At 39.1% G+C, this 25,567-nt stretch overlaps 1 long non-coding RNA gene across 1 annotated transcript; it reads left to right on the top strand.

Moving 5' to 3' along the window:
* The first annotated feature begins 1,032 nt into the window (after positions 1–1,032).
* LOC140739347 (uncharacterized) lies at positions 1,033–18,718 on the top strand. Its single transcript, XR_012101609.1, has 3 exons — positions 1,033–1,066; positions 4,925–5,130; positions 18,475–18,718. It is a non-coding gene; the product is annotated as an uncharacterized lncRNA (long non-coding RNA).
* Positions 18,719–25,567: the final 6,849 nt, after the last annotated feature.

Here is a 25,567-nt window from a genome sequence, read left to right as displayed (position 1 = left end):
AAATAGTCTAAGTTTGGTAACATTTTTAGAAAGAGGTGACAAGAGGTGTCATGATATTGCAGGCATTGAAAGGAATGCTGAGCTGAGAAGTGGCAGATGGAGTTCAGTCGGGAAATTTGTGTTCAATAGCTGTGAGGTAATGTTGCAGCTCTATACAACTGATTAGATCACATGTGGCATATGCATTCAGTTCTGGTTGCTTCATAGAAAGGATGTGAAAACTAGAGGGGGCAGAGATTTACCTGGATGTTGCTGGGATTTGAGTGCATGTCTTATGAGGAAAGGTTGAGTGAGTTCGGGGCTTTTCTCTTGGGAGAAAGAGGATGAGAGATAAATTGATAGAGGTGTATAAGATGCTGAGGAATATAATCAGTGGCAAGGGCTAATACAAGAGGGTATAATATTAAGGTGATTGAAAAGTATGGGTGGGTGACACCAGAGGTTTATTGTGATAAATGCATAGAGAATACTGCCAGGGGTGGTGGTAGGGACATGTAAGAGACTTCCAGAATGGCACATAGAAGAAAGAAAATTGATTGATCTTCGAGTAGGTTAAAAGGTCCATACAACTTCGTGGGCCTTAATTTCCAGTTGGTTGCAAATACAGCTGCCACTGGTTGCTTAGTGCGTTTTGGCTGTTGTACCTAAAATGTGTGTTGTTCTGCCAGTGAAAGCGATAACTTCAGCTGTCTCTCGCTCTCCAGCGCTTTTCTTAACGTTCCTTGAGCTTCCCGATTGATCCTGCTCCCGAAACAAGAGGATGTTTTGCATTACAAGTTTTGTCGTTTGTTTTTAAATTTTAAAAATGAAGCCACATAAGTTTAAACCTGATCCTTAGAATAAATAAACTGCATTTTCCCCTCTGCTATGTGGAAAGTGTGAATAAACGAGTCCGTATATCTCCCAAAATGCTCGTACCAGGAAGCAAAAAGTTGGCCGGTCGCTGATTGACGAGTTGCCGTGGAGACGGGGAATGGCGGAAAGCTCTGCGGAACTAAAGGTGCGGTGGGAAGGCAAATGCGACCTCTTTCGGTGACGGGTGGCTCTGCAATGGCGGCACGGGGAGGTAGGGCCTGCTGCGGCCTGATACGTGGGCGTGTTGGGGAGGGGTTTCCTCGGCTCTTGCCCCTATTTTCAAACGTGCAATTCCGCCCGGGTGGTCGGCCAGGCTTCGAGAAAGCTTAAGGTGTTGCCTGCTGTGAGAAAGCGTGGTTGGATCGATGTGCCCGAGTGCTGCAGGATGAAGCCTTCCCCACGCAGGCAACGTTACTCTTGTCCTGAGGCCATTAGCTTGGAGTTTCATAAGATGCGGATTTAAATATGTAGAATTGCGATCAAATGATTTAATTTTAATTTGTTGCAATACAATTTGAAAACTGGCGTTGGGGGGGGAATTATTTGTATGAAAGCGAAGCTTCTAAAGCCATCTTTTTCGGTATTGTCATTCCTAAACCAGATTAAGTAGTGCCACTGAACTAATATTCTTAAGTAAATAATATTCATTAAAATTCACGATGAAACTAATATTTGCAATCTATTTACCCACCTTGTATCGAAAACTTGTAATGAATTCGATATGTTTATAATAGCATCGAATTTCTAGTTCCAATCCCTGTTGCAAAACAATACTCATCATCTACTATTTGTTTCAACTCTATGATTTGCTGCAAAGTACTGTGCATTTAATGTGAGAAATAAACGCTATGCAACTTGCTCTAGGATGGGTTCCCAACCTGGGGTGCGAGATGAAATTTTCAGGGCGTGCGACAAAGAGTGGCTTGTGTCCTTGAGTGACGAGTCATAAGTCATCACTCAGCCAGCTGCCAGTGTGCCTTGAGAAGTGGTAGTAACGTTTGTCCCAAACACACTCCAGTCTCCCGCTGACCGAGTCAGCGTTGAGGATTCTCATTAGTGTTACCTGGGAAGTTACACCTCAGAGTTGAGTCTCATCAGTGTTACCTGGGAGTTACACCAGAAGGTTAGCTAGAAGGTTACATCTCAGAGTTAAAAATCATCTCATAATGCCAAAATCTCCGGTAGTCATCGGAAATAGGTGTGTAAATTCAGTAGAGAATAGCCTAATAAGTCGTGCCGTGTCCCCGTAGCATTTCCACCTGACGATTTATCATGGTGTAACCACAGATAATACCGTAATAGAATATTCAAAAGCGTATTCTTCGTGATACTTTGCTATAGGCGTGTCTGGATGTGTAAAGTGGTCATCCCTGACTTAGTCAGATAGTTTTTCTTATATTAGCTCATATTTTTCTCTTTACCCTTAACCCATCATCATGTCAAAAAGAAGGAAATGGAATGATGACTATGTGTGCTTTGGTTTCACTTGCACAACAGGAAATGATGGCTTGCAAAAACCCCAGTGTGTACTTTGTAGTGTTGTGTTTTCCAACTCAAATCTGAAGCTAGCCAAGCTTCAAGAGCACTTCAAGAACAAGCATGGTAGAGCTGATGTTGAAGGACATGATGTTGGGTCATTGAAAATCAAAAGAGCTCGTTTTGATTCACAAGGAACTCTTCCAAAATTAGGTTTCGTTTCTGTTGAAAAACCACTACTACTTGCTTCATGCCAAGTGGCATATAAAGTGGCGAAATCCAAGAAGCCCCATACAATTGCGGAAGATCTCATCAAGCCACGTGCACTGGAAATGGCAACAATTATCCTGGGCAAAGAAGCAAGAAAAAAATTTGAACAGGTGCCCCTATCAAATAATGTCATTCACAACCGAATCAGTGGCTTGAGTGAAGATATTTTGGACCAGGTCATCTCAGATGTCAGAGCTAGTCCTCTTAAAATCTCTTATTTAGTTGGATGAGTCAACTGATGTCTCCAGTTGTAGTCAACTCATTACATTAGTGAGGTATGTCAATGATGGTGCTGTGAAGGAAGATTTCCTGTTTTGTAAAGATCTGAAAACAAACGCAACTGCAAAGGATGTGATGCAGCTGGTGAAAGACTTCTTTGCCAAACATGATTTAGATATCAAAGTCATTGGTTCTGTGTGCACTGACGGGGCACCTGCAATACTTGGAAATAAATCTGGCTTTTCTGCATTGATGAAAAAGGAGATTCCTGACTTGCAAGTTACCCATTGTTTTCTTCATCGGCATGCTTTGGCATCAAAAACATTGCCTCCAAATTTGAAGAAAGTCCTTGATACTTGTGTGAAGATCATCAACTGGATCAGGGGGCGTGCTTTGAACCATCACATCTTCAAATCATTTTGTGAGGATCTGGGAAGTGAGCATTCAGTTTTGTTTTTCCACACAGAAGTCCGTTTGTTGTCACGAGGACAAGCTTTAACCCACTTCTTTGAACTGCGGGAAGAAATCAGAGTTTTTCTGGAGGAGCGTGAATGTGATCTGGTTGGGGCAATGGAATCACAGGAATTCGCCCAAATGCTGGCTTACTTAGCTGACTCTGGCGGTGGTGTCTGAAAAGAGGATGCTGTCCAAGTTGCATGCCATCTTGGACAATGACTCCCATCCACTCCATAATGTACTGGTTAGGTACAGGAGTACATTCAGCCAGAGACTCATTCCACCGAAATGTAACACTGAGCGTCATAGGAAGTCATTCCTACCTGTGGCCATCAAACTTTACAACTCCTCCCCAGGAGTGTCAGACACCCTGAGCCAATATGCTGGTCCTGGACTTATTTCCACTGGACATGATTAACTTATTATTATTTAATTATTTATGGTTTTATATTGCTGTATTTCTTCACTATTCTTGGTTGGTGTGGCTGTAACGAAACCCAATTTCCCTCGGGATCAATAAATTATGTCTGACATTTTCACCTGTATGAATGACCTGAGTGTTTCTCTTCAAGGAAAAGGGATAAACATGTTGAAGGCTTGTGAAAAGTTGAATGCCTTCAAAGAAAAGTTATGTCTTTGGCGTCGAAGGATGGAAAGAGGCAGTCTCTCAAATTTTCCTTCACTAGAAGAGATGTTTGATGATGCTGGATCCATAATTCCTTCTGTGTGTGAAGAAATTGTGGCTCATTTGGAAATGCTGTCAGAATCATTTGATGGATATTTTGCTGCTGGAGACCTGACAATTTCAGAAGAATGGATCATGAATCCATATTCCTACAATATGGAGAAAATGTCAGATGATGAAGAGCTGAAGGAAGATCTTATTGATTTGCGGACAAATCAAGCTCTTGAAATGCAATTTGAAAGCAAGACTTTGGAGGAGTTTTGATATGCAGCACTGGATATGTTCCCAAGACTTGGTGGAAAAGCACTCCGTGTCCTCATTCCATTTGCAACAATATACCTGTATGAATCTGGATTCAGTTCTCTTTTGTCGATCAAGACAAAATCTAGGAATTGCCTGAATCCACAGGCAGACCTGCAGATCGCAGTCAGCAAGAAAGTTCCACGTTTTGACAAAATCATGAATGAGAAGCAGGAGCAAAGAAGTCATTGAATTTTATGTTCACAATTGGAATTGATTTTACTGTTTACAATTTCTTCTGAATAAATTAGAATCTAATTGCTCAATTTATATTTGCATTTTATGCACTGAGTTAAAAGCTTATTTTTTTAAAATTCAATTTGTTCACCCACAGTATTGTATGTGGTTCAATTTGTGGTTCAAAAATTAGAAATTAGACTTCATCTTCAAATGTGATATTACTTTTGTAGGGGGTGCGAACATTAATCAATCATTTCCTAGGAGTGTGGGGCATAGAAAAGGTTGGGAACCACTGCTCTAGGGTTGTATTGTTATGCAATGTTTTGTAATTAACAGATGTTTAATATTTGCAGTGATGACCTTAACTAAAATATTGTAGAATAGTATTTATTTCATAATCTGCAAATGAATCAAAACTATTTTTAATTATCTGAACCAATGTTAAATTTAAGTTCCCTTACTGTGATATTTTTCCAATTGTAGCTCGCTGGGCAGTAATTCCATATGGACTAACCATTGGAGTAATGGTTAGTGGCTATTTTCTGTATCATCTGATCAAAAGTAGATTAATGAAGAACAGAAGAGTGAACCCAGCAATTGATAAATACATTTTTGAGGTAGTTCACAACTTTGATGTAGAAGATTTGGATAGTAAAACATGCTTCTGCAGGTGTTGGAGATCAAATAAGGTCAGTGATTTCTGATGCTTAAGCTCCAGCAAAAGTGCATAATAAATGATAGAGTAGTGTTCAGTGTTGACAGTTTTACAGAACAGTACAAACTGCAAAGGATTATTTGGTCCACAATATCTTTTTGCCTACATTTGATTTTGTTAACTTTATAAGTGATCTACAACACTACTAAAAGTTTTCTGTTAGTGAACAGCTTGGACTATTGTGTTTATTATTTAGGTGTTCTTGAAATTGTGAAGATTGTTAGTAATTTCACTAACTTTGATTGAAACAATATGAGGAGTTTGGCCTTATCCATTCAGTTTGTGTTTTTTAAGGAAGTATCTATGTAAATGTAAGACTATTATCCTTTTTCTTAAAAAAAAATACAAGCAGTAGTTTAAAGACAGAGCATTGATGCAACTGTGCACTTGGATTGTGATGCTCTGTTTACCCGTCACAGCAGTGGTCATACTAGGATAATAAAAACATAATTATTTTTAAAAGTGCTTCTGGCTGCTTGACTATTTTTTTTAACCTTTTAACCTTTCCTGCAACTAAACTAGTTTTTTTATTTTATGAAAATAGGAAAAGGCTATTTAAAAAAAAAATCAGAATAGCCCATAATATTTCTGATTGTGTCTTTAAATTGAGACTGTGAAGTTCATTATATTTTCTGTTAGTTGTTTTCCTCATTTCATCAACATTCGATAAACATTTTCATGAACAGAATGTTTTAAAAATCAGAATCGGGTTTATTTTCACTGGCATATGACGTGAAATTTGTTAACTTAGCAGCAGCAGTTCAAAATCTAGCAGAGAGAAAAAAATAAAATAAAAGTAGCAATAAACAAACAAGTAAATCGATTTTGTATATTGAATAGATTTTTAAAAAGTGTAAAAACAGAAGTACTGTATTTTTTTTTAAGTGAGGTAGTGTCCAAAGATTCATTGTCCTTTTAGGAATCGGATGGCGGAGAAAAAGAAGCTGTTCCTGAATCACTGAGTGTGTGCCTTCAGGCTTCTGTGCCTCCTTCCTGATGGTAACAGTGAGAAAAGGGCATGCCCTGGGTGCTGGAGGTCCTTAATAATGGACGCTGCCTTTCTGAGACACTGCTCCCTAAAGATGTCCTGGGTACTTTGTAGGCTAGTACCCAAGATGGAGCTGACTAGATTTACAACCACCTTCAGCTTCTTTTGGTCCTGTGCAGTACCCCCTCCATACCAGACAGTGATGCAGCCTGTCAGAATGCTGTCCACGGTACAACTGTAGAAGTTTTTGAGTGTATTTGTTGACATGCCAAATCTCTTCAAACTCCTAATAAAGTATAGCCACTGTCTTGCCTAATGTTAATAAATAACACCTGAAGTCTGTCAAAGATTTATGGATAGTTTTCACTTGTCCTGTATTTTGAATTCAGCCTGAACTTAACCCAAGTTGGGTAAACCAGCTGAGGATTACAGAGCAGTTTTTTTTTTACAATTTTACAAAATATAGTAAAGCTGTGCAAATGTTACAAATAAGTATAGACCTTAGAAATAATATGACATAAATATTTTGAAATTCACAAATTTAAAAGGTAGAAAATGTTATGAACTGTTATTCATGAATATAACCCCTCTACCTTACCATAAAAGCAGTGGTGGTGTGGGATCCACACCGGCCTTTTAGGCGAGTGGTTCATGGTTCAAATCCGGCTGGCTCCTTGCACGCTTTCCATGCTGGGTTGAACATTGAACCAGCTATTTGGCCTCAAAGAAGCAGCATGGAAAGCTACAATGACTTTACCATAGGGTACTGCACTATACCTTCAAGTGTTAACTGTAACCCATTATCTATATTTACATTAAACTTGCAGTTCCATTACTAGTTGGCACGGTAGTCTTTCCTACATGTTTTTTATATTGCAAAAATCACACCTGTGACAACTTGCTTGCTGTACATTTTCCCTTGATTGTATTATCTAATTAACTTCTGAGTCGTTTTTTACAATGAATCTGATCATTTATGTTTTTGACATTAACAATGGAGCTTAATTAACAACAGGCACCATTGAGCAGTAGTGTGACTCAATAAGATTCCAATTGATGGATGTACTTCAATACTGATTTTAACATTTCACTGGGATTCCACCCATGCCCGTCTTTAGGGATTATTTGTTTCTTATATGTACAATAAAATAATGCTTTTGTGATTGGTGAATCTTTCATAACCTCGACTAGCTGTTCATGTAAAAATAAAATACAATATCTGAACCATGTTATGTAGCAAACTAAATGTTCTTTTAATCCACCCATGTAAATACCTGTTTAATAAAGTTCATGCACCAAGTCTTACAGGTCTAAATGAAGTAGAGCAAAATAAGCTTAGTTTACAGTATTATGTTATCCATAATGAGGTGCTCTATTTTGGTAGGAATAATCAAAATAGGACATGCATGGTAAATGGTAGAGCATTGAAGAATGCAGTAGAATAGAGTGATCTAGGAATAATGGTGCATAGTTCCCTGAAGGTGGAATCTCATGTTGGATAGGGTGGTGAAGAAAGCTTCTGGTATGCTGGCTCTTATAAATCAGAGCATTGAGTATAGGAGTTGGGATGTAATATTAAAATTGTACAAGGCATTGGTAAGCTGAATTTGGAGTATTGTGTACAGTTCTGGTCACTGAATTATAGGAAAGATGTCAACAAAATGGAGAGAGTACAGAAGATTTACTAGAATGTTACCTGGGTTTCAGCACCTAAGTTACAGAGAAAGGTTGAACAAGTTAGGTCTTTATTCTTTGGAGCGTAGAAGGTTGAGGGGGGACTTGATACAGGTTTTTTTAAATTATGAGGGGGATAGATATAGTTGACGTGGATAGGCTTTTTCCATTGAGAGTAGGGGAGATTCAAACAAGAGGACTTGAGTTGAGAGTTAGGGGGCAAAAGTTTAGGGGTAACACGAGGGGGTATTTCTTTACTCGGAGAGTGGTAGCTGTGTGGAACGAGCTTCCAGTAGAAGTGGTAGAGGCAGGTTCGATATTGTCATTTAAAGTAAAATTGGATAGGTATATGGACAGGAAAGGAATGGAGGGTTATGGACTGAGTGCAGGTCAGTGGGACTAGGTGACAGTAAGCATTCAGCATGGACTAGAAGGGCTGAGATGGCCTATTTCCATGCTGTAATTGTTATATGGTTATATTTCACAATATTTAAGAGATAACAATGGATTTTTTAAGGATCAACTCAATTGTTATTCAGAGGAAACTGAAAATGAAAATAGAAGTGCAAAAATTAAAGCAGCAATCAGTGACCAGAACTCCTTAAGTTTTAAGATAGCTGTAGATAAGGATAGATATGGACCCTGCAGGAGAGTATTAAATTGGATCAGGGCAAATTACGAGAGCATTTGGCAGGAACTAGGGAAAGTTAATTGGGAATAGCGGTTTGTGGACAAGTCCACAACTGACATGTGGAAGGTGTTTAAAGACCAACTAAACCGAGTACAGGACTGGTATTGCACGTTCCAGTTAGAAGGAAGGACAAGGATAGCAAGGTAAGAGAACCTTGGATGTCGAAGGTTATGATGATTTCCAGTAGAAGTGATAGAGGCAGGTTTGATATTGTCATTTAAAGTAAAATTGGATAGGTATATGGACAGGAAAGGAATGGAGGGTTATGGGCTGAGTGCAGGTCGGTGGGACTAGGTGAGAGTAAGCGTTCGGCATGGACTAGGAGGGCCGACATGCCCTGTTTCCGTGCTGTAATTGTTTTATGGTTATATAATACTGCACTTTCCTTCAATAACCAAGTAGGTCCTGTGCTGCATTTACCGTTTATGGTAAAATGCCAGGGATCAATGTCTCTCAGAATCCGTGTTGGTGTAGCATTCTTCACCAGCGTGGTGTGATATGTATTAGTGGCTTAGATATGAACGTAGATGGTCTGATTGGAAAGTTTGCAGATAGCATGAAAACTGATCTTGTGGATAGCGAGCAACATCGTCTCAGATAAAAAGATAGGTAGTGTTGGCAGATGGAACTTAATCCTGACAAGGACAAGGTGAAGCATTGCGGAAGTCAGGTGGGGATAGGACATGTTCAACAAAGGGTATAGCATCAAGGGTTATTGATGAACAGAGACCTTTGGGTTCACGTCCAGAGTTCCCGGAAAGTGGCAACACAAGTAGATACACTTTTTTCACAATTCTGTGCCATGCTTGTCTTTGATTGCAGTATTATATTACAACTTCACAGACTAGTGCTTTGCTGTCACTATAGAAAGGGTGTGGTTTCCCTAATGAAAATATAAAAAGGGTTCACAAGGATGTTGTCCAGATTCAAGCACTTATAGTTATAAGAAGTAATTTGATACACTATGTCTGTGTTTCTGAACGAAAGGAAGCCAAAGGCTGATATAATGTAAATGGCATATATAGGGTTCATTCAATTTTTCCTAGTGTAAATTGTGTTGAAAACATTAGGCCATTCACTCAAAGTGAGAAAAAGTTCTAAAGGGGATTTAAAATTTTTTTCATCTAAGGCAGAGTGGTTAACATCTGGAGCTTGTTGCCAGAGGAGGTGACGGAATGAGATACTATCATTACAGTTCAGAGATATTTAGACAGGCAGTTAAATAAGAATAGACATAATGATGGCACAGGATTAGTGTAGAACAAAATGGTCGGCATGGACTTGAAGAGCCACAAGCCTGTTTATGTGCTGGACAAGTAATTGACTTTATTGATACACAATGGCTTATAACAGCACACAGTACTGATTCCTTTTCAGTTCTACCATCTGGTACCAACATTGTTCCCAATTTTGTACAGTATAAGGAACTTAATGCAAAATTATGTCAGCTGGCTCTGTTGTCTTCTGCACAACACTTAACTACATTTTTCCCATTCCTAGCACAAAAACCTTACCTTTCGTATTGTTAAACAGTGATTGGAGACTATCAAGATTTTTCTTGCTGATTGCAAGGGTACTTCTCTAGTCCACCATATTGAATTGAATTGATTTTATTACTTACATCCTTCATATACATGAAGAGTAAAAAAAACTTTACATCTCCATCTAAATGTGCAATTTATAGTAATTTATATTAAATAGTGTGTACCACAGTACAGTCAATACAACAGAAATACAGTTGTGTCAGCATGAATTAATCTGATGGCCTGGTGGAAGAAGCTGTCCCAAAGCCTGTTGGTCCTGGCTTTTATGCTGCGGTACCATTTCCTGGATGTTAGCAGCTGGAACAGTTTGTGGTTGGGGTGATTCAGGTCCCCAATGATCTTTCGGGCCTATTTACACACCTGCCTTTGTAAATGTCCTGAATAGTGGGAAATTCACATCTACAGGTGCGCTGGGCTGTCTGCACCACTCTCTGCAGGGTCCTGCGATTGAGGGAATTACAGTTCCCATCCCAGGTAATATTTCAGCCGGTCAGGATGCTCTCAATTGTGCCCCTGTAGAAAGTTCTTGGGATTTGGGGGCCCATAACAAACTACTTCAACTGTCTGAGGTGCTGTGTGCTTTTTTTTTTACCACACAGCCAGTATGTACAGACCACGTGAGATCCTCGATGATGTTTATGCCGAGGAACTTAAAGCTGTTCACCCTCTCAACCCCAGATCCATTGATGTCAATAGGGGTTAGCCTGCTTCCATTCCTCCTGTAGTCCACAACCAGCTCCTTTGTTTTTGTGATATTGAGGGAAAGGTTGTTTTCTTGACACCACTCTGTCAGCCTGATGACTTCGTTTCTGTAGGCTGCCTCATTATTATTTGAGATTAGGCCAATCAATGTAGTATCGTCAGCAAATTTAATTAGCGGATTGGAGCTATGGTGGTGACACAGTCATGGGTGTACAGAGAGTAAACGAGGGGGCTTGGGACACAGCCCTGAGGGGCAGAGGTGAGGGAGCCCACTCTTAACACCTTTCAGCGATCTGACAGGAAGTCCAGGATCCAGCTACACAAGGCAGGGTGAAGGCCAAGGTCTCTGAGCTTCTTGTTGAACCTGGAGGGAATTATGGTGTTGAATGCTGAACTGTAGTCCAAGAACAGCATTCTCACATATGCATCCTTCTTCTCCAGATGTGTAAGGATGGTGTGTAGAGCTGTGGCTGTTACGATCGGTTGTGTTGGTAGACAAATCATAAGGGGTCCAGTGTGTATAGAACAGGGCTCCATAGAAGTAACTAAAAGACTTTCTTAAGCTCATCACCCCTACTAGGGCATAGGCTACCAGTAGCAACTTGCTAGAGCCCTCTGTCCATGGCCGAAGCTTGATTGGCCCTGTGGTTTCCACTTTCACCACACGACCTCATATGTCTTCTAGGCGAAGATCCGTCCTCTTTCAGGGATGAGATCTTTGGAGCTTTTATTGGCAATTTGGTAGCTCTGTATTTTTACAGCATGGGGTTGCTAGCCCCATGCTCAACTCTCCTGCTTTTGCAGTAGGGTTTGGGACTGGCCATGATGGAGTTGATTAAATGACTCTGGATTCACAATAGTCTATACTGGGTTGTCTCACCCACATACACTAACTACATGCACTCTGACAGGCTGCATCACTGTTTGGTATTGGGATAGGTGGAGCTGTTGCTCAGGACCACTGAAAAAAAGGCTACAGAAAGTTGTGAAGTTAGTCAACTCCATCCTGAGTACTCTGTAGTATCCAAGTCATTGTCAACATGTGGTGCCTCAGAAAGGCGGCTGTCCATTATTAAGGACCCCTATCACCCAGGGCATGCCCTCTTCTCATTGTTAATATCAGGAAGGAGGTACAGAAGCATGAAGGCACACACTTCATGATTCAGGAACAGCTTCTTCCCCTCTACCATTAGATTCCTAAATGGACATTGAATCCATGAGCACTACCTCACTTTTTATATATATAAAAATCTGGTTCTGCACTATTCTTAATATAACTATTTATATACATATACGTATTGTAATTTATTTCTACATTTGCATGTATTCCATTGTACTGCTGCTGCTAAGTTAACAAATTTCACGACACATGCGGTGATAATAAACCGGATTCTGAATTCTCCACAGCTTCACGAGGTTACATATTCTGCAAAACACACAAGGAAAATTTTGTTTGTCATGACTACTTTTGCTGTTGTGTGATGACGCAGGCCTTTGTTACGCAATGGGTCCAATTCCTTTTTCAGATAAGCATGTGCTCCAATTATACTTTTTGACCCTTTTGGATCCTGTTCAGTTTATAGTTGGCGGGAGAACTGGAACAAGCTGTAAATTGTTATCCATTCTCAGTTTATTCCTTTACAAACTGACTTTTGTTCTGTAGCCAGCCAGCCTCGAGATAATCTGGTTACAAACTTAAACAGTTCTAATATATATTTGTATTAAGCAGAGTTAACTGAGTTCCATTTGAGAGTGAACAATTTCAGGTTCCTGGTTATCATTATCACTGAGGATCTAACCTATTCCCAACCAACGTTCCCTCTAAGGTGTGCGCGCACTCATCTTTTGCTACTGACGCACAAAGGAAATATAACTGTACACAAAAGGTTACCACTCTCTATCTTGTTAGCATGTTAAGTGTATTTCACGATCTTACACAATCATGTTTCCTTTTCCGTTTTCTGATGCAGACGGTGTTCACGACATGGAGTTTGTGATGATTTGTCTGCGGACTTTAGAACTGGCTTATTTATACTGTTCTTATTGAAGAAATTATTCAGTGCGAACATGTCCTTGTCTCTGGGCAAAAAAATTTGCACAGCACAAGATTTTTGCACCCACTGGTCATTACAAATTAGAGGGAACATTGGTCCCAACATATCAATGCGTCTATAAAGAAGACAAGATGGTGGCTATATTTCTTTAGGAATTTAAGTAAATTTGGTTTGTCACCTAAAACACTCAAACTTCTACAGTGGACAGCATTCTGACAAGCTGTTTCTCTGTCTGGTATGGGGGTGGGGGGGGTATACTGAATTGATGGAAAGAAGCTACAGAAAGTTGTAAAATTAGTCATCTCTATCCTGGATACTAGCTTCCACTGTATCTAAGGCATCTTCAAGGAGCACTGCCTCAGAAAGGTGGCGTCTATTACTAAGGACCCCCATCACCCAGTACATTCCCTCTTTGTAACTGTCAGGAAGGAGGTACAGAAGACTGAAGGCACATACTCAGCAATTCAGGGGCAGCTTCTTCCCCTCTGCCATCCAATTCCTAAATGTCCATTAAACACATGAACACAGCTCTTTAATATACATATATACTTACTGTTATTTATTTATTTTCTATATTTAACATGCATTGTAGTGCTGTCATTAACAAATTTCATGACGTGCCAGTGATATTAAATCTGATTCTGATTCTAATTGACATTTTATGAGACAAAAGCTGTTCATCACTCTAATTGAACCAAAACCTTTTATTTCCCCAAAAGAGTTCCAGGACTGGAAAATTAAAATGGCAAACATTATGACTAACTTTTTAAAGAAAGAAACATTCTAGGAAAGGCAGCATTTCAGATTACCCTCAATTTATGTCAAGCAGATTCACCTGTACATTGTGTCATTATTTTAAATAGATCACCTGTTCTGTATCCACAAGCTTGGCACTATCCACAGTATTGTTAATGATGTTGCAAGTTGTCTTGGTATAGCCCAGCCAGCACTGCTCCATTTAAATTAGTGTCAGTTTTCTGATCGAAACCTTGTATCAAAATTAACGTTTCTGAACAAGAAAAGTGATCTTCTGTATCACCTTCTTGTATGAAGGTTTGCTGATCTCTTGCAGTTTCCCTTACTTATACAGGTGTATTAGTTCAATGTAAGGTGAGACTATGGGATATCCTCCAGTTTATTGAATTGCTTTTGTCTGCTTTATCAGGCTCATTACTCTTCAATCAACACTGCACATTTTTTTTCCATTCACCATCCACAGTTTCCTCTTCTAGTCTTTCCACCCTGTGTCTAAAATATTTTTTCCCATTAAGGTCTCTGGATTAGCACAAATTGTACCTCTTTATAACTTATAATTTGTAGTTCATTCTTTTCCTTGTGTGGTGAATGGCCAGCACACAAACCAAATTCCTTTCCTTACGCTTCAGCACCTGGAAATTTCCCTTAAATCACTGCACCTTGTTTATTTTCTTTCATCATTAACTGGTTCAGATCATTTTCCAGTCTGATGTCGTAGAACTACTAAATAGTTGTTCTGTCTTTGTTTCTCCAACTATTTTATTTCCTTCCATCAATCTTGCTAAAATTACATCCTTCTCCTGCAACCTATCATCCTTTCAGGCAATTTTACATCTTTTTCCTTGGGTTCCAGCAGAAACTACTTTGTTTCCTAGTACATAACAATAGCTAATCATGCCTTACCCATTTTGATTTTTTTTAGCCACAGGAATTTCCTTCCATTTCTCAGCTGTGATAGCTGCAATGATGCCTGCTATTCCTCAGATTGAATTTATCACTCAAATATAGCTGGACCCAATCTTCCTTTCTTCCTCTGTCATGTATCGTGTTGGCCATCAAATCTGTTGGTGGTGATCTCGTATGCCTATTCTGAGTTTGGCCTAAACCTGGCAAGGTGGTATAAAACTAATCAAGTACACAGACCAGTGAAAAGATGATAAAAGCTAAGCAAACATTACAAATGATATGGCTGAAGATAATAAATCAATGCTCTGAGAATCATCTGATCTTGAATGCTAACATGGTCTTTACAACTTAAACAGCTTTAACCCTACCAACAATTGATCAACAGTTTGCCTGTCCACAGTTCCATTGAAGGTTCATCAATTGGGGCTGAAACTTGAGCCTATCGACATCAAGAAAGATTAATGGACTGGACTTAACCCAGGTGATGAAATTTCAAGAGTTAGCAGACACACTGGCTCTCTCTGTTTATCATGCAGTAGTGCACAGCATTTGGTGACCTTACTGCAGAACTATGCTGCAGTCTGTGGCTCATTCTCTCTATTTTCTCAATATATGTGTTCTTCATATATCAATTTTCCACCATATCCACAATATTGCCAGTTGTTTCTCTACATTCACTGTCCAGACTACAATGTCAAGATTTAGGTGACCGACATTCCATTTACAATTTGATGACTTATAACCATATTATCTTCTAATCTTTTTGTGATGCTGCTGCCTCTTACCTTTTGATCACAATGCTTCATCCTTTATTTCTTGCTATTCTTGGTCATTTTAGTTATTGTCAGATCAAGTAGAATTCTCCCAGCTTCATCATTCACTGCCTAACTTTAACAAACAACTTTTTTATCCATCAAAAGTCCATAAATTTGAAATGTGCCCAAAATTTGAATGTACATTTTACCAGGAAATAAATGCTTTCAGTGTTTCTTTTGCATTCCTTAGCAAGTTAGAAGATATAAATTTTGTCTGAAATGTGGTAATTTGATCTTAAATCTCCTGCTCTCCAGTTTTTGTCTTAATTGTCTTTGTTTGATTTGTTTTGAATTACATCCTCTTATAATTAACTGAGCTTGAACTTTTTGAAATCTTCCATGTCACTTGCACCAGTGTTAGTGATTAATGCAATTAAGGTAAAGAAGTTTGAGTACGTTCAAAGTGAATATATTATCAAAGTATATATGTCACCATGTATACCCTTGAAGTTTATTTTCTTGCAGGTATTCACATTAAATATAAGAAACACAATAGAATTAATTAAGGACCTCTCCCAGCAGAATGGGCAAACAATCAACAATATGCAAAAGACAACGAACTGCAAATACAAAAAGAAAAATAAGAAATAATAATAAATAAGCAATCAATATCGAGAATATGAGATGAAGTGTCCTTGACTGTGAGTCCTTAAGTCGTGGGAACAATTCAGCGAAGGGGCAAGTAAAGTTGATTAAATTTATCCCCTCTGGTTCACAAGCCTGATAGTTGAGGGTTAATAACTTCCTGAACCTGGTGGTGTGTGTCCTGAGGCTCCTGTACCTTCCTGGAGGCAGCAGTAAGAAGAGAGCGTGGCCTGCAAGGTGGGTTCCTTGAAGATGGATGCTGCTTCCCATGTAGAAGTGCTCAGTAGTGGGGAGGGCTTTACCCAGGATGAACTGGGCCATGTCCATAACTTCTTGTAGCCCTTTCTGTTCAAGAGCATTTGTGTTTCCATACCAGGCCTTGATGCAACCAGTCAATATACTCTCCAGCACACATCTATAGAAGTTTGTCAAAGTTCCAGATGACTTGTTGAATCTTTGCAAACTTCTTTTAAAAAAATGCTGAGCTACTGCCATGCTTTCTTCACAATGGCACTTGTGTGCTAGGTATGAGTTGTGTCATTAGTTATGACACACTGTAACTTATCCACAGTGATACTTACACAAGAAAGCTGAGCAGCTGTTCATCCTGTAGAAATTGATTTTTGTCAACTTAGTCCTATGATCATAAGCATCTAAAATATTAGTCCCCAGAGGAAGGTTTGTGATCATTATACTATTCAGTTGCTTGTTTGGCTTAAAGGTAACTGATGACTTATAGGACCATCGTTGATGTCGTAAATAACAGGCTGAAGATAAAAATGAGAAAATCTGAGATCTCCTGTATACTAATAGTATATTAATATTTACAGTTATACATGCTGATTGTAACTAGTGAATAAATAAATCTATAGTCATCTCTAAATTCTAAGACTGTAATGTATCAAGAGTCAGATAAACTTTTATAGGTTTGGATTTTGCAGTATTAAAATGGCATTTCCAGGAATTGCCAAGTAAATTTCTGGAGTCCGCACATGTACAATTAAACATAAATCTCCAGACACTGCTGTTAATTTGAACATGTCTTTCTATAGACTTTATTGTTGGTCTTTGGAGATTGAACCTGCAGAGAGATCATAGTAATGGCTTTAAATGAGGCCGATTACACACTATTATCCTAATAAAAGCTGATGAAAAGTTTGGGTCTCATTTTGTCAGGAGCAATTGAGTTTTTAATGGTGTAGTCAGTCATATTTACTGCTCTGATGCTAATAAATTAGGTTTACAAATGTGGAGGCTGAAGCCTTTGAAAGAAAGTTAATACTACAAATTTGATTAATAACATTATTTTAATCTCTCCCATTAGATCCTTGTTATTAATCTTACTTCCTTTCCTAGTTTTATTTTGTTACTTTCTTTTATATTTAACATTTTCTTGCTAATTTTTTAGTTTTACTGAATTGAACCAGCTGCACAAATACTTGCTATAGGCATTGGGTATTTTGATTTGACTGATTCACTGCTTGACACCCACCCAACCCCACCACCCCCATCCCACAAAGCCTTATTGAGCTTAAAGGTACACCAACAAATTGATGAATTATTTTCACCTTTGTGCAGTTAAAATGATTCATCCACAACATTAAACCATTATGGATGTTACATGTACTGAAGAAATTTACAAAGACTTCTTAGTAGTCTCTCTCAACCCAGTCTGTATTGCTTAGAAGAATAAGGGCAGCAAACACAGACAGTACTGCTTGGAACTTCACCTTCATGTGCGCTGCTCCATAACGCTGGAGCTTCCTTAGGAACAACTTCAGTACAATGACTGGAGCAGTTCAGGACAGCAACCTACCTGTCTCTGCAATAAGACCTATTAGCAATACCAACATCCTACTTCTTCAATATTAAATCAATAATCAAATGATCAAAAATTAATCTGTTCACTTAAAATGATTGATTCTCTAGCTATTATTATTAAACATGATAGGATTCTGAATACTGTTACACCTGTCCTCTGTCCAGGATCTAACTTAGCTATGATATTAATTTCTATATTAGCATATATTTTAATGTAACCTTTATAAAATATTACTGTTGTCTCTCATTATTGATATAAAATATTAGTGTTTCTAGAAGTTACTTTTCTAATGGCATCTGAAATATTTTAAATTGACTTCACAAAATCATTATAATTGTACAGTTGTCATAAAGACATTAGCAATTATGTTATAGTAACAAGCTTAATTAATGAATAACATAATGTGATTGCAACAAAAACAATGTGATGACTAATTTTTTTATATATGTACTTACCCATTGAGTTCTAAATAAGGTAGGTACAGACTGGAACCAAGACTTTCCAACAAGGAGAGTAAAGGATTAGTAGGAAAGTACAATATGTCATGCTTGTTCTCTTGATAGTTGAGTATGAGGTATTGGCACAGGCTTGCTAAATTGATCTGTGATGATGGAAAAAACGCAGCAACTTTTTTTGAAGATACATTCATTATCCTTTACATGTCTGCAATACCTTAACATTAAGGTCTGTGAAGCTTAACTAATCATGGCTAGTTTGAGGGTTGGAAAAATATATGCATGAGTTAATCTTGACTAATGATCTGTGATTTTATATTTTGCAGTTCCCTTACTGTGATGGTTCTCATAGGAAACATAATTCAATAGCCAGAGATAACGTTGGACCTTTGATCATAACAAAAACGTTTGGGTCAGAGCATACTCTGTTTCTCCAGCACTAAAGTGGAAAATATTTGAGTCTGGTTCAATGCGCATGAAGTTTTATATTTCACAAACTAATGTAGTGTAATTTTTGACTTTTCAAAGTTTAATGGTTATTTTGAAAATAAACTTTTGTTGAATGATCTATCTGTTAATCTTAGCTACTTCATTTAAAGAAAATTCACTCTCAGATTTCAGAATCAGAATCAGACTTTAATCGCCAAGTACCTATGCACATACAAGGAATTTACTTCTGGCAGATGTTGTCTCTCTGCTCATAACAATAATAATGATAAATATAAATGAAAATATAGATTATACATACAGGTAGTGCAATCCAAGTAATAGCCGACAGTTAACCGGCAGTTAACTGTTCAGCAAAGTGACCGCAGTAGGGAAAAAACTTCTCCAGTGCCTATTAGTCTTAGTCTGGAGGGATCTGAAGCGCCTACCAGATGGAAGCAGATCAAACAGTCCGTGCGCAGGATGGGAGGAGTCCTTTATGATGTTCCCCGCCCTCTTCTTCAACCTGGAAGAGTACAGGTCCACAATAGAGGGCAGGGAGGCTCCAATGATGCGCTCGGCAGTCCTCACTGTGCGCTGTAGTCTGGTTCTATCCTGCTTGGTGGTGGCTCCAAACCACACAATGATGGAGGTGCACAGGACAGACTCAATGACTGCAGTGTAGAACTGCAGCAGCAATTCCTGAGGCAGACCGTATTTCCTCAAGAGCCGCAGGAAATACATCCGCTGCTGGGCCTTCTTCAGGATGGAGCTGATGTTCTGCTCCCACTTCAGATCCTGAGAGATGGTGGTTCCCAGGAACCTGAAGTTCTCCACGGTGGACACAGGGCTGCTGAGGACTGTGAGGGGAGACATTTCGAACAGATTGCCATTTTAGGAGTGCTGAAGAATATTTTGCATTCTTAGTGTTATTGTTTTTTAAATATTTTTGGCATAGTTATACAAGGATGATTAAAATTATAAAACTATAAGACATAGGAGCAGAATTAGGCCATTTGGCCCATCAAGTCTGCTCTGCCATTCCATCATGGTTGATTCTCTATCCCTCTCAACCCTATTCTGAGGCTGTGCCTTCCGGTCCTAGACTCATCCACTATAGGAAATATCTTGTCCACAGCCACTCTATCTAGGCCTTTCAGTATTTGATAGGTTTCAATGAGTATCCCCCCCACCCCCATTCTTCTATGCTCTAGTGAGTACAGACCCAGGCTGACAAAATCTTCCCATATATTAACCCTTTCATTTATGGAATCAATCCTGTGAACCACCTCTGGCCCACTCCAATGCCAGCCCATCTTTTCTTAGATAAGAAGACCAAAAGTGCTAACAACACTCCAACTGTAGTATGACCAGTGTCTTACATCCTTGCTCTTACACCTTAATCTTCTCAAAATGAATGAGAACATTACATTTGCTTTCCTTACCACTGACTCAACCTGCAAATTAACCTATAGGGAATCTTGCAAGGACTCGAAAGTCCCTTTACACCTGTGACTTCTGAATTTCCATTCAGAAAATAGTTCATGCCTTTATTCCTTCTACCAAAGTGCATGTCCATACATTTCCCTACAATATGTTCCTTCTGCCCAATCTCTCTAAATCTTTCTGTCACAAAGCCATCAATTCTGTCATCCAAATCATTGACATACAATGTAAAAAGAAGCGGTCCCAACACCGACCGCTATGGAGCACCAGTAGTCACCGCAGTCAACCAGAAAAGGCCCCTTTTATTTTCACTCTTTGCTTCCTGCCAGACAGTCAATCTTCTGTCCATACTAATATCTTTCCTGTAATACCATGGGCTCTTATTGTTATGTTTTATAACTCCAAATATAACATCTAATTGAATGAAAAACAGAGCCGGGAATAAATGTTTCTGCTTACTTTTAGTAAGGTGTACACGTAAGGTGTGGTGACTTAACGTGTATGTCAATTCACAGACTTTTACATACAGTATAACCCATAATGAATTATGTAAACAACAAAGAATGCTTAATCAGCAATATATTTACAATATTACTCAAATATTAAATGCACAGCACTCCTCCCTGCTTAGCTATAAACTCCAACTCAATATAGAATACATCTCATCTCAAATATGTAACCTATTGCTCCCTATCATCTCTCTTTTTTATTTATACACACAGTAGACTATATGTTACAACTACTAGACAGACATCCATAGATCCACAGCATAGTAACTTTTAAGTTGTCCTATTCAGGCCTAAAGATTTAATTGCTGTGGAGGATTTCTTACTCTTGTGGAATAACATCTTTCCTGACTGGGGATGGGGGAGGTGGAGTCACTCTGCTTGGTAGGAGAGACCTGTGACATTGAAACACTCAGGTTCTGGGGCTTCCTCTGTGTTGTTTAGGAGTTGATTCTGGCCACAGGAAGTGCTCCTCACTGCTCTGGACACCACTCTTCTCTAACAATTGACTGCTTTCCTCAACTGATCTTTGCATTGTCTCCAGATGACATTAGACACAATCTGAACTGTGTAGGAGAGTGGCCCAGTACTGTCATTTATCTTTCCAAGTAACCACTTTTGATCATCTCTATAATCCCTTGCTAGGATTGCTTGTCCAGGAATGAAACATCAAACCACCTTGTTTGTGGAGCCGTCAAATTGTCTCAGCTGTTCGTCCTGCATACTTCTTCTGAGATAAGGTTTGAGGAGATCAGAGTGTGAGCGCAAGGGATTTTGTTGGTTGTAGAGTGCACTGCACTGTGTTATGCAAGGAGGAAATTGGCAAGCTTCTGATTCACTGTTAGTGTGGTGTGTTCAATTGACATTGCTAAAAGTGTGTTCTTTAGACTCTGGACAAACCTTTCAGCCAAGCCATTTGTATTTGGATGGAGCAATGCAGATGTAATATGTTTTACTCTATTCATTTTCAGGAATGACTGAAATGTTCAGCAACAAACTGTGGTCAGTTGTCACTGACTAAATGTTTTGGAACACCAGTCTTTGAGAAGAGGGTTCTCAACACATCAACACTGTGCAAGGCTGTAGTGGAACTATTGGGAACACTTCTGGCCACTTTATAGCTGCATCCACTACTTCCAGTTCAGGTACTGGACTGGATGGTGAGGTTGTATAGGGTGTGGCCAAATTTAGAGTATTATATGCAGTTTTGATCACCCAATTACAGGAAGGATATTAATAAGGTTGAAAGAGTGCAGAGAAGGTTTACAAGGATGTTGCCAGGACTTGAGAAACTGAATTACAGAGAAAGGTTGAATAGGTTAGGACTTTATTCCCTGGAGTGTAGAAGAATAAGGGGAGACTTGATAGAGGTATATAAAGTTATGATGAGTATAGATAGAGTGAATGCAAGCAGGCTTTTTCCACTGAGGCTAGGGGAGAAAAAAACCCAGAGGACATGGGTTAAGGGTGAAGGGGGAAAAGTTTAAAGGGGACATTGGGGGGGGGGGAATTCATACAGAGAGTGGTGGGAGTGTGGAATGAGCTACCAGATGAAGTGATAAATGTGGGCTCACTTTTAACATTTAAGAAAAACTTGGACAGGTACAATGGATGAGAGGTGTATGGAGGGATGTGGTCCAGGTGCCGGTCAGTGGGACTAGGCAGAAAAATGGTTCAGCACAGCCAAGAAGGGCCAAAAGGCCTGTTTCTGTGCTGTAATGTTCTATGGTTCTACTCTTTAATGGCCTGGCAAAATCCACATGAATCTTCTGCCAGGAATGGAGAGGCACTGGTCTTAGCATCTTCTGAACGTGCTGGCATCCCAAACAGTACATTGCAAGCTGTTTGTTCTGCTGATCTTTCCAAGGCCACCAGACAAAGCTCCGGGGAAACACTTTCACTTTGCCCATGACTAGTTGGCCGGCATGTTGCTCCTTCAACTCTTTCAGTCTCAGCTTGAATTGTACAATTCACAATCCCCACATAAGGCAATCTCTTTCAAGGGCAAGTTCATCCTGGCCCTGGTAAAAATGGATCTGGAATTTATGCTGCACATTCCAGTGGCTCAACAGTGTGGGGTCTTTCCTGGTTTCCCTTTGAATCATCTCTGCCATAATAGGGAGACTTTCGATTTGCATTAGGGATAATACATCAAGAGGAGAGTCCTCTTTTGTACATTTTCAGGTATTTCTTTTTCTAAAGGTAAATGGGACAATCCCATCAACATTTATATGATTAGATAGCTTCTTGAATTTCATCTTGTAATTGTGTCTTCCAAGAAACAGAACCCATCTCTGCTACTATTAGTGAAACACCCTTCAGTGAATTGAAAATGAACACCAGAGGCTGATGATCAATAATGAGGGTAATCTCTCCTATACAGCTACTAGTAAAAATATTTTACACCCCAAACTGTGGTCAAAGCGTCTCTGTCAATCCGTGCATAACATTTTCTCTGCAGCAGTAAGAGAACAAAACCATGCTGGCTTTGACTTATTTTATCATTGGTCTCCAAGTACCCTGAAATCTTATCCTTAAAATAGTCTCCCAACACTTTCCCAACCATTGAAGTTAGGCTAACTGGCCTATAATTCCTTTCTTTTGTCTTCATCCCTTCTTAAAGAATGGAGTGGCATTTGAAATCTTCCATGGTAAAATCAAATGATTCTTGAAAGATCATGACCAATGCATCTGTTATCGCTTCAGCAACCTCTCTCAGGACTCTGGGATGTAGTCCATCTGGCCAAGGTGACTTATCCACCTTAAGACCTTACAGTTTGCTTAGCACTTTTTCCTTTGTAACAGCAATGTCACTCACTCCTGCTCCCTGACACTTGCAGACCACTGGCACATTGCTAGTGTCTTCCACAGTGAAGACAAATAGCAAAGTACTCATTAAATTCATCTGCCATTTTTTTGTTGCCCATTACTACCTCACCAGCATCATTTTCCAGTGGTCCAATATCAATTCTCACCTCCCTTTTACTCTTCATATAACTGAAAAAACTTTTGGTTTCCTGCTTTATATTATTGGCTAGTCTGCCCTCATATTTTATCTTTTTCCTTATAGCTCTTTTAGTTGTCTTTTGTTGGATTTTAAAAGCTTCCCAATAATCCAACTTCCCACTCACTTTTGCTACATTGCATGCCCTCTCCTTGGCTTTTATGCAGTCCTTAACTTCCCTTGTCAGCCACGGTTGCCTGCCATTTGAGAACTTCTTCCTCTGTGGGACATATTTACCCTGCGCCTTGTGAACTATTCCCAGAAACTTTAGCAACTCTGCTCTGCCATCATTCCCGCCAATATCCTCCTCCAATGCACCTGGGCAAGTTCCTCTCTTGTGCTTCTGTAATTCCCTTTATTCCATTTTGATACAGATACATGTGAGTTATGCTTCTCCTTCTCAAATTGCCGTATAAATTCAATTATATTATGTTCACTGCCTCCTAAGGGTTCCATTACATTAAGCTCTCTCATAAGATCTGGGTTATTACACAACACCCAATCTAAGACAGTCGTTCTCTGAGTAGGCTCAAGCACAAACTGCTCTAAAAAGCCATCTTGTAAGTATTCAACAAATTCCCTCTCGTGATCTGATACCAACCTAATTTTCCCAATCCCCTTGCATACTGAAGTCCCCCATTCATTGCAATTGTGTCATTACCCTTATTACATGCTTTTTCCAGCTCCCTTTGCTATCTCAACCCCACATCTTGGCTGTTATTTGGAAGTCTATATTTGATGTGTTTTTTACCCTTGCAATTTCTTAACTCTACCCACAAACATTCAGCATTCTCTGGCCCTATGTCATCTCTTCCTAAAACTGTAATTCCATCTCTTACCAACAGCACCACCTATGCCTTTCTGTCTGTCCTTTGATGTTAAGCTCCCAACTACGACCTTCTTTCAGCCACGACTCAATGATGCCCATAATGCCATACTGACCAATCTCTAATTGCACCATGAGTTTGTCCATCTTATTCTGAATGCTATGTACATTTAAATACAACACCTTCAGTCCTGCATATTTTGCATTTTTGAATTTTGCCTCTGTGGTACAATTTACTCTGTCTGCATTTGTACCTAGTCATTGGCTTGTTCATCCCTAAATTTGTGTTACACCCATCATCTACATGTAAACCTACTGGCCTAATCTCAGCTCTATCATACTAGTTCCCATCCCCCTGCTATATTAAATTAAACCACTCCCAACAGCTCTAGTAAATCTGCCCACAAGGATATTGGTCCTCCTCGGATTTCCCTTTTGTACAGGTCCCACTTGCCCCAGAAGAGGTCCCAATTATACAAAAATCTGATTCCCTGTGTCTTGCTCCAATTTTTCAGCCATGCATTTATCTGCCACGTCATTCTATTCCTATCCTCACTGTCACATGGCAAAGGCAGCAATCCTGTGCCCATGACTATTGTAATATTGCCCTTTTAACATGACTTTTCTATTTCCCGTTGTAATTTGTACTCCACATCCTAGTTACTGTTTGGAGGCCTGTATATAATTCCCATCAGAGTTTTTTACACCCTTGCAATTTCTTAGCTCTATCCAAAAGAATTCTACATCTTCCAATCCTATGTCAACTGTTTCTCAGGATTTGACTTCATTTTTTAATGCATTTTACAAAATGATCAATGGAAAATGTAGATGATGTTATGCAGGGAAATGTGATTATTGTAACTGATTTTATGTGTTTCTCAACCAATGAGAAATGTCTTACATTTGCAGATTTCTGATTATACAGTTTTTATGTGAATGCAAAAGTAATAGCATTGTCTAATAATGAACAAGCTTTGAGGCTTCAAAACAGAATCTATCAGTCTCAAAGAAGAAATAACATTGTTAAAAATTTAGTTACTCCTGATTAAGTTAGCTTTATCACTATTTTTGTTCATCTATTGAAAATACAGTCTTAAATGGTATACTTTTTTTTTTATCAGATTAGCTCCATATTGCACAGATAAATACTTGTAGTTGAAGCACAGTTACATGCTAGTATTTCAAACCTACCTACCTAATCAAAGGTGATC

Source organism: Hemitrygon akajei, chromosome 15 (assembly GCF_048418815.1).
Source record: "Hemitrygon akajei chromosome 15, sHemAka1.3, whole genome shotgun sequence".
In the NCBI taxonomy this organism is placed as follows: domain Eukaryota; kingdom Metazoa; phylum Chordata; class Chondrichthyes; order Myliobatiformes; family Dasyatidae; genus Hemitrygon; species Hemitrygon akajei.
This window is presented reverse-complemented; position numbering and strand designations above follow the sequence as displayed.